This window comes from Tachysurus fulvidraco, chromosome 24 (genome assembly GCF_022655615.1).
Source record: "Tachysurus fulvidraco isolate hzauxx_2018 chromosome 24, HZAU_PFXX_2.0, whole genome shotgun sequence".
Lineage (NCBI taxonomy): Eukaryota > Metazoa > Chordata > Actinopteri > Siluriformes > Bagridae > Tachysurus > Tachysurus fulvidraco.
In genome coordinates, this window is record NC_062541.1 from 10,669,845 (window position 1) to 10,685,130 (window position 15,286).

Consider the following 15,286-nt stretch of genomic DNA (forward strand, 5'->3'; position numbering starts at 1 on the left):
AAAAGACAATTAAAACATTTAATTAAAAAGAGAGACAGATTAATATGACGATATATAAATTAGATCATGAGCATTTAAAAGAACATTAAATACATTCAATAAAACTCAAAAATATTGCTGCATGAACAATTGTTTTTATTTATTATTATTATTGTTGTTGTTGTTGTTTGTTGTTGTTGTTGTTGTAAGTAACTACCGCAATTTGTTCTTAATTTAACAGGATCCAACAAAATGATTCATGAGCATATAGAATACTGTACTTTCATCCAGCTAAACTTTGAATATGGCCTTGTATGTATTTGCCATGATGATTTGGCATATGTATTTATGTAATTGCCAATTTTTGCTATTTCTATTTTCTCACTCTGGTCATGTGATTATGAATTAATAGACTTGCTGTATCTTTCCTTTAGTTCATATCAATCTCTGATCTTTCTTTCTTAGTCATTTCACCCTCTCTGCAATGATTTATGTCTGTCTCTTGAGCTTGACATGTATCAGCTCCTCAACATCCATCATGCCATGTTGCAGTCCGCTCCATCAGGCTGAACACTTCTTCTGGTGTGCTGTACACATTTGTTGTACGACTGTGAGTTCTTAAATGGTTTCAAACAAAAAAAATAAATGAAATGGGACATTTGGCAAAAGATGCTAATGATGTTCTAAGAGCACCTAATGTCATCTGACATGAAATCTTCTTTGAAAGCCATTTTTAAATAATAAATTATAAATTGCTTGATATACTAAATATACAGAATAAATGTCAATGTCATTATGAAGTCCTGTTTAAACAGCTTCAACCCCGTGCCAAATTTAGCAAGTGCCTTGCATATTAGAACATGAAAGCCTGTCAAGGCATCTATTACTAACTGTTAATCTGTGCTACGGTAGTACTATGGTAATCTACTGGCTTCAAGCATTGCTTGGAGAGCTTTCTTTTTTGTTTTGGGTGTTTGGGATTTTAAATATCAGAAAAATTTGCTCAGTGAGCTGTGATAAAAGTATTTGTTATTTGAAGATACATTCAATTAACATGGTATTTAAAGCTATAGTGCTTGTTAAAAGTAATTCTATATATTTATGTACATACACATTCACAACAGCAACAGTGAAATCGTAAATGTCATCATATTTGTATATTTGAATTTCCTTCAGTATCAATAAAGTATCTATCTATCTATCTATCTATCTATCTATCTATCTATCTATCTATCTATCTATCTATCTATCTATCTATCTATCTATCTATCTATCTATCCATCCATCCATCCATCCATCCATCCATCCATCCATCCCAATCATGCAGATAAATGGTTTTGGTTAATTTAAATGTCGGTGTGAGGAAAATATAAGATATTACCGTGGAATGGTTATTGGTGCCACACAAGCTAGTGTGAGTAATTCAGAAACTGCTAATCTTTCACAAATTGCTAAATCTCTCTCTCAATTTTTTTTTTTTTTTTGTATTTTTAACAGTATCTAGTGTTAACTGAATGTTTAGAAAACAAAACATCTTGTTGATAATAGTGGTCTGGAGGAAAATGGTCAGACTGGAGCTGACAGGAAATCTACAGTACTTGGACATGGGTGAATTACAACAGCATTAAACCACAATAGCAACACTTTTTGTAGTCTGAGGCTACAGGGGGCACAGGGAAATGTTTTTAATTTCTGAAACTAGTGCCCACTTACTGCAATGGCTGGGTTCATTTCTAGAATTTAAAAAGTGTTGATTCCTCTTTTGAAACAGTGTAGTGTGGTTATTCTGAGTGGAAGGCCCCCTTAATATTGTCTGGGAAATAATGTTTTTAAGAATTAAATTTTAGTGTAAATATAAAAGTAAGTGGGCAATTTCATCTGTGCACTTTAGCTTTCACTCTCAACCTTGAACTTGTAATGTGTCTCTCATGCATACTACGATTTGTACAGGCCACCTCCCGTGTTTTTTTTTTTTTTTTTGAAGGCCACGTTTTGCATTTTTTTTGTGATAAGCAATTACTGTTGTGCATAGATTTATTCAGAACCTTGCAGTCTGCACAGGGAAAGTATTATTGAACATATTGGAGCTTGTAAACTGTTGTGCATTTCAGAGAGCTGTCTTATTGTTGTAGGGAGACAATATTCAAAAACTGTCCCAGAAATATCAGAGGTCATCGAATTAGTTATACACCAATCAAGCATAACATCAAAACCAGGATACTTTATGTAGCAAATAAACAATCAGTTCTTAAAGTGGATGTATTGGTAGCAGGAAAATTTTAAGTATCTGACCTAACTGTGATGGCTAGATGACTGGGATACAGCGTCAGCGGAACAGCAGTCTTGAGCGGTGACCTGGGATGCAGTGGTTAATACCTACAAAACGTGGACAAAAGTTAAAAGTTAAAAAATGAATGCTGGCTATGATAGGAAGGTGTCAGAACACAAAGTTCTTTGTATGTGTCTGAGCAGACAGAGTGGCCATGCTGACCTCTGTCCACTGCTGAAAGCACCTAAAGAGAGTGTGTGAACATCAGAAATGGATCAATGGATGACAGAGACCTGTTTTTGATTAATCATGTTTTCTTTTAAATCAAGTGGATGGCTGGGTGTGTGACAGCACTGAGATGGGAAAAAGGCATGTCGATGGAGGCAGTCTGATGCTCTAGGCAATGTTATTCTGGGAAACCTTGTGCCCTGGGATTTACGTGGATGTTTCTTCAACTTGTACCACTAGCCTAAACATTGTTACAGACAAAGTATACCCCTTCACTGCAAGGTAATGACAAGGGAAATGGCAGTGGCCTCTTTCAGCAGAATATTGCACCCTGCCACACTGCAAAAATTGTTCAGGAATGGTTTGAGGAACATGACAGAGTTCAAAGGGTTCACTTGGCCTTCTGATTCTCCATATCTTAATCTGATCAAGCCTCGATGGGATATGGAGGCAAATCTCTTGGTACCAGAAACCACAGCACACCTTTAGAAGTCTTGTGGAGTCCTTGCCTTGATGGGTCAGAAGTGTCTTGATGGCAGTGGGATTTTGACATTACGGAAGACCATCCTTTGTGTAGCAGTAGAATAAGGACACTGTGATAAAATAAAGGTTCCATTTATGGTTTAAATGCATTTCAAACTTTTTAATTGAATTTTTACTGAGAACTCTGCAGTTCAAACATCGATTTTTTCTAGTAAACATTAAAGGACCGTAATAAACACTTCACTAATGACTTGCTTTCCAGGAAGAGCTTGCTCTCTCCAGATTGGTATGATGTGTCACTGAAATATGGAGCAATTTGTAAAATCTGTTCTCTTGAGCCTTCAGTAAAGTTATTAATCTGACTGATTATTTATTACAGGGGAGACTGCAGGGAAAGCAATAATCATAGTGTAGATTCACCAGAGGCTCACTTTGACAAAGCCCAGTGCCAGTCATTAGAGTCATTAGCTGTTGAAATAATGAGCGAATGAATAAGTGAGAGATAACCATGCTCTGCAATTGAGTCATGATTGCATATTGCAGCTGAAAATCAAAGATAAGTGTCAGGTTATGAAAAAAAAAAATCACACTGACTTAATTTATGGTATATTAATGAACGAGGATGTTTACAAAGCAGTCAATATTCATTTTATTTTTTTAATATTAGCATGCAGGGTGCATTCATCTCTCTGTACTCTGTACTCTTTGTATTTTGTCACCTTTGAGGTTGTTTCATTTCTAAAGTAATTATACATGACTGCACTGACTACAATGGTCTTCACTTTGACATAAAACAACCTCAAACCTCTGTCCTCTCAAAAGTCAATCAAATAATGACAAACAGAAATAAATATATAAACGTATGCATTTACACATAAATGAAGCAATACAATGACCAAACCTCAACCACATAAAAACAGACTCAAACGCTTGGACGAACAAATGTTTCTTCTTCTTCTTCTTCTTCTTCTTCTTCTTCTTCTTCTTCTTCTTCTTCCTTATATTCTTCTTCCTTATCTTCTTCTTCTTCTTCTTCTCCTTCTCCTTCTTCTTTTCCTTCTTCTTCTTCTCCTTCTTCTTCTTCTTCTTTTTCTTCTTCTTCTTCTTCTTCTTCTTTGTCTTCTACTACTTCCTTTTCTTCCTTTTCTTTTCTTTTTTTTCTTTTCTTTTTTTATATTTATTTCAGCATGTCAGTTGTAAGGGATTCCTTTATATACAAAGGGAAAGCTGCTCCATAATCAAAGAGCTTCAACAGAAAATCCCTGGTCTCCATTAAACCCCATTCACCACTATACTGTGGAATAGTTAAAAACAGCTGTTTAAATGATCCCAGAGCTCCAGAGACAGAACAGGTTCACAAAAGTTCAGAGATGTAGTAGCATGGTGCAAAGCCATGGAGAGATATATACAAATAATAAAACCTCAAAGTCAATCCTGTATTTGACTGGTAGCCAGTGAAGGAAAGCCAGAGCAGGTGAGGGGCCTTTTTTCTCTTTCTAGAGCTGCTCAGGAGACCAGTAGGTGTATTTAAAACCAACATATGATTGAATAGCCTTTAATGTCCTAATCTTCTACATTCTGGGCATGTGCACTTGTGTCCCACTGCAAGATGATCAATATAGTGGCTTCAAAAACAGCTCCTTTGTTTAATCATACACCAATTTATTGTTACACGTGTAAAAGAAGTTAGATGAAGGCGAATACTCCAGGATATTATGTCTAGGTTTAGAGGAGATTTGTTCTATGAGACTGACAATTTAAGACAAACATTGCGAGTATGAAGATGTTAAACATTCAGTAGATTACTCAGAACAAAAAGCTGAGGCTTACTGTATATTGTTGTTGTTTTTATGATAATATTGCTAATGAATGCAGTTCTTCATATGAGCAAAAATGTGGTTTGAGTGGAAAGAATTCATGTAAGCAGAGTTTGGAGTTACAGGTAAATGGATTTTGACAGAGCTGTGTGTTCAGGGTTCATCTAAACAGATTTTCAACAGAACAGTTCAGGGGATTTGTAAAGATATTTATGAGAGATTTGATGATGAAAGAGGTTTCAGTTATAGGTAAACAGGTTCTGTCAAAGTTTAGAAATTAAGGCACGTCAACAGATTTTTGACAGAGGTTCAATTTTCGAATTCATGGAAACAGACTGACAGAGCTTTGAGTTTACCATTCATGTAAACAGTGCATTGAGAATCATAATTCATAATAAATAAAATATTTACATTTACATATTTATATACATGCATTTGCACATTTATATGCTTGTAAACACAATCAGTGTTGCGCATCATTTTGCTGAACTGCGCAAGATATTCATAAGTCACCAAGCAAAACAATCAGGAGAAACGTCTCCTGACTACACTTCAAACAATTTAATAAGAAGAAATTTTTCTGAAAGTTGCCTCGAATAACAAGAAGTTTGAAAACTAGATCTGGGATTTGCAGTCAAGCAGCAGTAATGGAGTCTGCAGCCACTGATTTGGCACAATGTTTTGCACTCAGTCAGTTATGCATTATTACACTTCGCACAAGAATGAGTGCGCTATCCTAGTTTGTTGCCACATGAGCGGTTGTCCGTCCTAAGTGACACAGATGCTAGCACACACGCACGCACGCATGCACACACACACACACACACACACACACACACACACACACACACACACACACACACACACACACAATGCCACAAGCTCACACTTGTCCCTTTCATGCACTCTATGCTTTTGCTGTCTTGAAATGTTTAAGTACATACTACACTATGAACCTCTATGATTCCAAGCATTTTCTAAAGCAGATAACATTGTATGTTGTAAAAAGTGGACGTCATTTCATATATACTCTTTGTGTTGTGCTGTACTTGTGGGAGGTTCCTGTGTCTACAGTTTCTCGAATGTGTGTTTGTATGCATGAGTGTATGTTAACGTGGGCCTGTAAAAAGCTCTGTCATGTTCCTGTCAATGTGATCCGAAAATACTGTTAGAATGATGTGAATAATGCATGACTCCTCCTCCTCTCTATTTTCCTATGCTTCACACACTACATTACGATGCCATTGGCTAACAGTGCAGAGTGATTCATGGTTACAATGATTACATTTTCAGAACAGATTAGATTTTGTGAAATAGCCTCAGCACCATGTTCTATGTTTTTTTTTTTTTTTTTTTTTTTTTTTACCGATTCTGGACTCAGCTCCACTTGGCTAAGGCCAGTGTGTATGTGTGTGTAAGCAGAGATGCAGTGTGAATGTAAAACAGTATGTTGCAGGGATTGGGTGGAGAAGCCTGAAGCCATGCTCACAAAAAGGGCTTTACTTACAACTGACTCCATGATTTACTAAAGGTTTGTGGTTAAAAACAGGTGCAACATTATTATCTACAAAAAATAGGCTAATGATTTACTAACCCTAGGAGCTTGGGACATAAATATACCTGCAATATGCCCACTAACCGCAGACAAATCAGTGCCTGTTATGTTGGATCATGGTGAATCAATTCCTAGGAGTTTTCTTAAGTGTTAGGGTAATAATTAAATCTGCCACTACCCCTCCACCCCGTCAGATAGAGCCTTCACCCAAATATTGAGCGACGTCCGGGTCAAGGGCAACTTCCAGGTTTGTAAACTTCTTAACCCCAGTGCAAAGTATTGCGATTAGTTTCCACATCCCGAGCCTTTTATTGCTTTATTGTTCATTACCTGTTAATGTCCCAAATCTGTTTTGTTTCTTTGACTAGTGTTTATCTTGTCTTGTGGTTTTGTTTGCTATGTGGCCTGTCTCTTTTGTGCTATTGGACTCTTTTTTTAGTTTGCCTTTGCTCATGTTTTGGATTTCTTTGCTCTGTGTTTAATAACCACCACATATGGATTCTACTCTGTCTGCCTCCGACTCCAACTTACAGGATGATTGTGTGAGTCTCAAAATCACTTCAGCACTGACATGCAGTGATACACTGATATCACCATGAATATTGTCTATTCATGTTCTATTGACTTTTTTTTAAGTGGGTGATGTGGCCATGTAGTGGGTAGTTTTGACACCTTGCTACTCCTGGTTTAACCCTGCACTTGACTTATTGTCTGGGTGGGGTTTTGCATTCTTGTCCATTCTAGTCCAGCAGTAGGATCCTGCACTCTTACCGCTACAGCTCAGGTTTAACCAGCCCAGGAGATTATGGGTTAACTCTCCGTGCCGGTCTCAAGCCTGGATAAAATTGGAAGGTTGCATCAGGAAGGGCATCTGATGTAAAAGCCTGTACAAAATCATAATATGCAGATATGATGATCCACTGTGGCGACCTTTAAACAAACAGGGAGCAGCTTAAGGACAACAACAACAACAACAACAACAAAAGAGTAACTATGGCTGAAGTTGCTGAACACCAAAAGGATGACATTACTGTGTGAGGAACAACATAACTTGCTTAGTATCTCATGACTTAACTGCAGTGTTTCTTTGTGGCTGAGTAGTAGTTATTGCACTGCTTCTAATAATAGTTTTTTTTCTTTATTTAACAATAGACATTGTCACAAAGCAGCTTGTCATCAGCTGTGCCGTGAGTTACTACATACTGAACTACCCCGAGTTGTCGGCGCTTTCTCTCTTACTCATACATTGTTTGCCTTCACATTCTGAGTTAATTGACGTACTGGTGCATCCCCACAAGGCCAAATCGAGCATGAATGGCAGAGGACAGGTATAGTAGGCAGGAAATTTGAAGAGCAGGAATTAATGGTACTCCATCAATCTCTTCTCATCACCGTGCAGTTTTCAGCATCTCTCCCTCCCCGTGCTGCGCTGTGCTCTCCTTTCTCTTTCTCTTGTTCTTGTTATCTCTCCCTGTCCAGCTGTCCTGCATGTGCCCTTACAGCCAAAAGCTCTGCTCTCTCATTAGCTCCTTTTATGAAAGCAGAGATGAGTTTGAAAGAAAGAGACAATAGAGTACAAGGATTATTATGAGCTCATTTCCATCACCACCACCCACCATACACCCATGAGTGCTCTACAACCTCCACTCACTTCCTGCCTCTCTCTCTCTCTCTCTCTCTCTCTCTCTCTCTCTCTCTCTCTCTCTCTCTCTCTCTCTCTCTCTCTCGCTGTCACACACATATGCACATAACTTTTTTTAGTTTTTTATTTTATGTATTTATTTTTACCCTTGTGTCCTCCCATCCTCCTGTTCTTTTTATTTATGATTCTTTCACCCACCTCATTGGTGACTATGGCTCACCGCACATACACAAACTATGCTAAAGGTATGTGGACACCTCTCCTAATTTTTTCTTTCAGGTGTTCCACACCCAATCCTAACAAGTACATAGAATCAAGCACATAGCCATACACTTTCCATTCACAAACACGGATGGGTCTCAGAGACTTTAAACATTGCATTGCCATATGATGCTACCTTTGCCACAAGTCATCTGGTGAGATTTTTGCCCTGTCTCTGTGGTTTAGGACTGTATTTCATGGTTTGGGATGACTATTATTGTTTCAGTCCCTATTCACAAAAAAAAAAAAAGGTCTATAATGATATGGTTTGATATGTGTGGTGTGGGGGAATTCCAGTAGTAACTAAATTAAGGTTGTCAGTCTATAGAAACATAAATAACAATTAACTAAATAACTATTTAGTTAGTGGACATATTACTTGCTGATGATCAGTTAATACATGCACACATTTATTTTAATCCTGTGTCTTTTTGGATTACGTAAATTCCATTGGTGTTGGAATGGAAAATCCATCAAGCACATATTCAGTAGGTGTGATGCTTAGGTGTCCATGTAATTTTGGCCATATATTGCATCCCAAAGTAAAATAGATGTTAATGCATTGTGGCAGATTAAGTGTGTTTTAGCATATACCAAGAAATATAGAGCTCTTGTCAACTCTTTTTCATGGTTAGCTAAATTTGCTACTGAAAGAATAATGGTTTTCTCTTTTCGGTTTAGAAATTTCAGAAAGTCATTTAGCCAGTGAAGCTGGGCAACACAGTAATTACTTGAAAGTGAAGCAAAGTGTGAAGAGGAAGTAAAGAGACTTTTTATAGAGTAATTAGATTTAGAAATGCATGTAAAATTTTTGTGTTTTTGTTGTTGTTGCTTTTGTGAAGCCAATCTCTATGTGCATAATTCTGTATACATTATGCTCCATAGCTGTCTACTGTATGCCGGTTAAAGGCATTACATTTGGTAGCTAATTAACAATTTCTTGGCACTGTGTGTGTGACAGTAAGCAGTTAAGTGCACGTGTTCAATATCAAATTTTGGGTTTTATTGCGCATCTGGCTAACGCATCTGGCTAACTCTCTTATTTTATCCAATAACAAACCTCTGAGTCTTTGTGCAGAGCCTGTGCTTATATTGAGCTCCCTGGGTGCATGTCCCTAGGTGGTGTAGTCAACAATTTTTCCTCTAATTTCACAAATTGGTTCTTGAGACGGGTTTTTGATTTTTTTAGACAGGTTTTAGTTAGTTTAGACGATTAGCCGTTTGTGCAACAGAAAAGTCACTATGACAAAGAAAATCAATATGACAAAAAAACACATCAGCAAAATGATAAAGTAGAAAAACAGCCAACCAGAAAACACAAAAATATCCTAACGGAGTGAAACAAACAGTGCTGTCCGGACCACTACAACTGACTGGTGTTTTATTCTGCTGAAAAGCCCGAAACGTCATGCACGACCGACAAGATGATTCCCATTCACTTTTAACCGCAGCACTGACGTCACAAACTGCTGCAATAGTAACCAGCCAACCTCAACCCACTCAACTTGGATTGGTCCTTGATCAATACGCTACCATCACCGGCAAGCCTCTCCTTTTCAGCAAACCAAGCCAACTGGCAATCAAGAAACCGGTTGGGTCTTACAACCCATCGTCTGCTCAGTGCATCAGTTCTGTCATCCCTCAAACTACACTTGGATGTTAAAGCATCAGCTGTCATTTTCACACTTACTAATCATTGTACATTTTAAATCAGTTTGCAAAGAAAGCACCAGCAATCCACATGGACAAGTTTTACCCTATTTCTGTTGCTTGATGTAATCATTACTTCCATAGACCTAAGATGTTTTTTGACTTGAAATGAATAAATTTTTTCAGCTTTCCCCACACTGTCTTCAATGTCAGGTTGTTTGCTTTGCTGCCGCCAATCACAGCTCAGTCTGACACACCCACAAAGTCAGGAAATTTTGTAGCATTTATCTATAATTAACTTGTAGATAAAGCCAGAGTGCATCGGATTTTGTTAGAAATAAAACATATTATTATAGAGTCAGGGAAGAAAAAAATGCTCTAAACATAATGTTCCCGAGCAGCTGTGAGTCACTCTGTAACAGTAATTTACAGTCAGAGCTTTCAGGTTCATACTGGATAGCTATGTTACGGGACATCTATGAAGTATATCTCAGTAAGCACTGCTAAGTAACTTGAGCATGTGCAAAATTTTGTTAGTTAGCTGATATCAACTTACCCTCACTGTAATGATTAAGAGGCATTTCTCCTCCTGATGAAACACTCTAGTACCCTTTATTCATTCAAGCATGATGAGCTGCTAGACTTTTGTAATATTAAATTCTTTAAGGAATTCAGCAGAAGGGGAATAGGGTTCTGTATGAGCTGGATTGGTGGAAGTTCTTAAGGATTACAGTTTAACAGCTTTGGTAAAGCACCATTTAGCCACCTTTTACCTTTAGTTATGTTTGTATTTTGCCAGAAATTTGGTCCCAAACATGACGACCATAACAGATTCACATGACTCAAATGCTAGGATTACAAAGAATCTATTTTTGAAGCTTATTGATTAAACAATGGCCAATAATATTTCATTTACCAAAGAGATTACACGGGTATGACACTTTGATGATAATTGTTTTAGGATAAGACAGTTTGGAAAGGGGAATGGCAGGTTTACTAACACGTAAGATTGCACTGCCAATTATACCAGGATTTAGCCGTAAACCAATTTGCATCAACAAGATTCTCTCTGCCTGACTGAGTCACATGGTGTCATATGCTGAGATCTCCAATCACAGATGACTCTTTTCCACAGACCATGCTGTGAAAATGGCATTTGTTCTCAATCTGAGACATTAAGTGTTCTCAATCTGAGAGCTTACGTGGCCATTTGTGGTGCTAAATTGCACAGTGATTCACACGCCAGATGATGTAGTGCGTAAGGAGAGAAAGTGCGACAAAAAAAAAATAGGAACCAAAACTGACGCAGTGATGCAAATATGACGCAGTGTAAACAGGAATAAAGGAAGTAACGGGCAAGTGGGTGCTGCTTCAGACCGCATTTTGGTTAACATTAATCCCAAAATCTACTGCACAAAATTAAGGAAGACGAATAGGGTTTAAAATGGCTGGAGAGGCTTTTTGCTTCTGTCTGCTGAAGCATCCTTAGAGGGTGCAAGTGAAGATTCTGTGATGTAGACTGTGATCTGAAGGATGAGGAAAAGATCCCAGCTACATTTAGTCTTGATGACATCATAGTTCAGAGCAAACAGAGCAATGTCGCATCCCCTTTCTTTTTTCTGTCCCTTTCTTGCACAGTGATTCATGGTTCAGTGCATAAAGACTACATTTTTTTTCAGGAGCATCGGTAATGTTTTAATTCCCTCTGAACCCTTTTGTATTAGTCCTGAAGTAGGTAGGTGTAAGCTCAGCATATATGAATCAGCAAGACTAGACAAGCCTTGTATTTCCAGACTACAGGGTGCCTTAAGAGAGATTTGAGATGCTCTTATTTTTCTCTTTCTAAACATATCCTGCTAAAGCTATTAAGCCGAAGCTCTGGTTTCCACCACTGGATTATCAACCACCCAATATTTAGATTACGGATGCCCGCTTGCACCACTTAAAATAAATCTCTTAATAGCAAGAAGGCTTATGAGAAATTGATAATGAAAAGAAATTGGGAATCTCAGAAATGAGATGGTTTCCCAAAATTCCAGATTCAACAAATCTATAGAACACACACTTTTGTCTATATGCACATATTTTTTCATATTGAGATTGACATGTGTATCTGCACATTTACAATGATCGTGAATCGAGGACAAATGAAATATACATATAAATAATTGGTTCATAAAAAATATTTTGTGGAAGTAAAACATGTGTTTATTGATGCACACTTTAATGATGCTCTCCTACTATATAATGGACAGAATACATTAACTTTAAAAGCAGTGACATTGCAAAACTTAATGATATTAGCAGTGAAGGTGTCATGGTGTATCTAATAAAAACCTTTACAGCAGTATCCCAGTGTAATACTGTTCTCATTATTCTAAGATACTGAATGGTAATTTTGACAAATGCCTCATATACAAAGTCAGGATTAAAAAAATATTTTTTTAAGATAATTAAAATTGTTGAGTGTTGGAACTGGCATACATCTCACACTCCTAATACTGTAGATGAGGACTATCCAGGGCACCGAGTCGGTCAGGAACCAAAATAAAATAAGCTTCCAACCCTCATAATGACATTAACCAAACATGAGCATGGTTTCTGATTGGTCACTTACAAGGCTGGATATTAATAATGGAGGAATCCCATATGCTTGCACATGTAAAACTAGATCACCAGCTGTAGATACGAGGAGCCTCCTATGCCAGAAGCTCCCCCGAAGTCTGCTGGGTAAGGGAAGAACCATTCTGTCACTTGTGGAGATGTCCCTAGGCCTTGTGTGTGTGTGTGTGTGTGTGTGTGTGTGTGTGTGTGTGTGTGTGTGTGTGTGTGTGTGTGTGTGTGTACATGTTTGTTAAGCAGAAAACAGCTCATGTGATTTTCCACTCTTATTATTCAGGCATCAACTGGCTGTGTATGATAAGTAGATCAAACTGGCCTTGTGATAAAAGCAACATGGAACAAAAGCCCTTTAGATGCATTTCATTGTGCAGGTTTGGCAGACATAGGCTTTTTTGAAACCCCAGGAAACATTAAAAAATAGAAGTAAGATTGAAACAAAATTTGTCATTAGTTGTGCCAGTTTACACAGTCTAATTAGTCTTTGATCTCTTGAAAATAAAAGGAGCGTAAGGTATATGCTTGTGAAATTAATATTCTAAATCACAAGCACCAAAGCCATCGCCTGAAGTGGGCTGGGAAGTGCGTCTGTACCACTGCTTCTGTTTTATTCTCTTTCTGCAGTTGTCATGAGATTATTTTTTGAAGTATTCACTCATACTAACTGTTCACAGCATGTAGAAAGCATAACTGTGATTTCATGGATTTTGTTGTATATCCTACACTTAGGTCTAAATGAAAAATTTACATTCTAAGGCTCATAATTTACATGCCACTAAGAGGTTGGATTTAAAATGTTTAAGATGCACTGCCTCAGAATGACAGATACACCAAACTATACGAGTAAGTAATAATAAGTAATTATCTGCACAAGTGTCACTTTTTAACCACAGATGATAGATGTTTAAATATTTTGTAACATCTGGATTGCATAAAATTGTTAAGTGGCTTGCTAAAACCAGGAAGACATACTGTACATGTAATCAGACATGTCTAAACTCCATTTATTTAATTTCTTCTTCAAAAATGCATGTGGACATTCTTATAAATGCACATAATGGTCTGTGCAGTATACTGTATGTTTAGAAATACACTAAAAATGGGATATGTGTCAGTCAGATTTACAGAAAACTATTACTCCATCAAACCTGTATGTATTGCTTATACTAAACTGAGTCAAACTTGTTACTTAATTACAATATTGTATGATATAGAGTGCGTTTGATTACATTTGCAGCATTTAGCAGATGCCCTTATCCAGAGCGACTTACAATTTATCTTATTTTTAAACAACTGAGTAATTGAGGGTTAAGGGCTTTGCTCAGGGGACCAGCAGTGGCAGCTTGGTGGACAAAGGAATGGAACTCACAACCTTCCGATTGACAAAATCACATAGAAAAAAAAAAAGCATCTCAAATGTCTCTTAAGTCTTGCAATACAAGGCTTGTGTATTAATGTAGTATTAAAATAAAACAATTACACTGTGAAACCTTCAGAGATGTCAGCACTGACAGGAACTACAACCTTAGTGTTAAATTTACACAGTTAAAGCATGCATGGTAGAATGACACGGTGGGAACGTGTCTGTTACAAAACAATATTTTTTTTAGGTTCAGGGCTCTGATGTGCACTTGGTGTTCAGTTTAATTCAGGGCTTTGATAATATACACTCAAAACATATCAGTTGTACAAAGCTAGTTGTGTTGATGCTGCTCAATTCAATCAGGATGATTGTGACATTCAGTGAGCTTTTTTTTTTAGTGATTTTTTAGTCATTTCTGGCTCAAAGAATGTTGAATTATTTGCCACATAGACCTGGAAAGTTAATATATTTTACACATCTAGCCATTTAATGTACTAAAACCATGATAGCTGGGAAATCAATAAAAAACACAACATGATACTGTGGAAACACCAGCAGTGTGAAATTGCAATGTGTTATTTACTGTGTAGTAGTTGTATGTCTGTGCTTGTCCTGCAGCAACAGCTGAACATTTCTTTTTGTTTTGTTTATTTAGAAAGACTTTAAAAAATGATATGCTTTCGATATTCCTATGAAGTTACACTTTCCAATTGCTTCACGTGCAGACGTGTCATATTTGTCTGTGTGTTTGCAGTCAAGTAATAATTACCTGCACATTGGTAAAGATTTTCTGTTTAGCCTTTTTAAAAGACACACTTTGGTTGCCATAAAAGTCTATTTTTTCAGTGTGATATTTAGACGTGTAACCTTTCAGGCATGTCTGGATTCAACAGCATTTTTTTCCTGCAGAGATGTCGTTTCTGACACCTCATTTCTGTTCAACTGTTCTAAATCTGTGAATTTCAGAATTCTGTAGTTTATTTCAGATACTGAACAACTGTTTATATAAAGATCAGTCAACAAAGATCCCATTTTCTTTTAATTAGGACTGCATCTTCAAGTCTCAGGCTAGGTCTTCTGGATAAGATGGTAAAGAAATTTCTTAACGATTATCATTGTGCTCTAAATCATACCACCAATAATATGTTCCTTTTAAATTTTCCATCATGGTTATTATTCAACTGGGTAACCTCTATCAAAGTCAATTACCTTTTAATTGAATGAAGGTGAGATCTACAATAGGCAGGGTTTCTCTCATTGACCCTATCTAAAGGCTGGACTCATTGAAATAATGTGCCACAGTAAAGTGACAGAAGCACTACATCAATGGCACCAGTGAACATGATAGACAGAATAACTGTGTCATGTTCATTTCTGCTGCATTTGGGAAAGCTCTTTCTTCAAAAAACACCGGAGCTAA

At 37.1% G+C, this 15,286-nt stretch overlaps 1 protein-coding gene and 1 long non-coding RNA gene across 4 annotated transcripts in view; one reads left to right on the forward strand and one right to left on the reverse strand.

Annotated features, from left to right (window-relative positions):
- The window catches only part of dlgap3 (discs, large (Drosophila) homolog-associated protein 3), a 143,014-nt gene that overhangs the window by 93,011 nt on the left and 34,717 nt on the right, over nucleotides 1-15,286 (forward strand). The window contains exon 1 of one of the 3 annotated variants that reach the window (XM_027175944.2): nucleotides 4,301-4,433. The exons of the other annotated variants lie outside the window; for them this stretch is intronic. The gene's annotated coding sequence lies outside the window, so the exon portion shown is untranslated. Of the gene's footprint in view, nucleotides 1-4,300; nucleotides 4,434-15,286 lie in introns of those variants that run through there. 3 annotated transcript variants of the gene reach the window in all.
- LOC125140164 lies at nucleotides 295-3,923 on the reverse strand. The gene is made up of 4 exons (XR_007139406.1): nucleotides 3,861-3,923; nucleotides 2,960-3,069; nucleotides 2,272-2,355; nucleotides 295-596 (listed from the first exon to the last, which is right to left on the reverse strand). It is a non-coding gene; the product is annotated as an uncharacterized LOC125140164 (long non-coding RNA).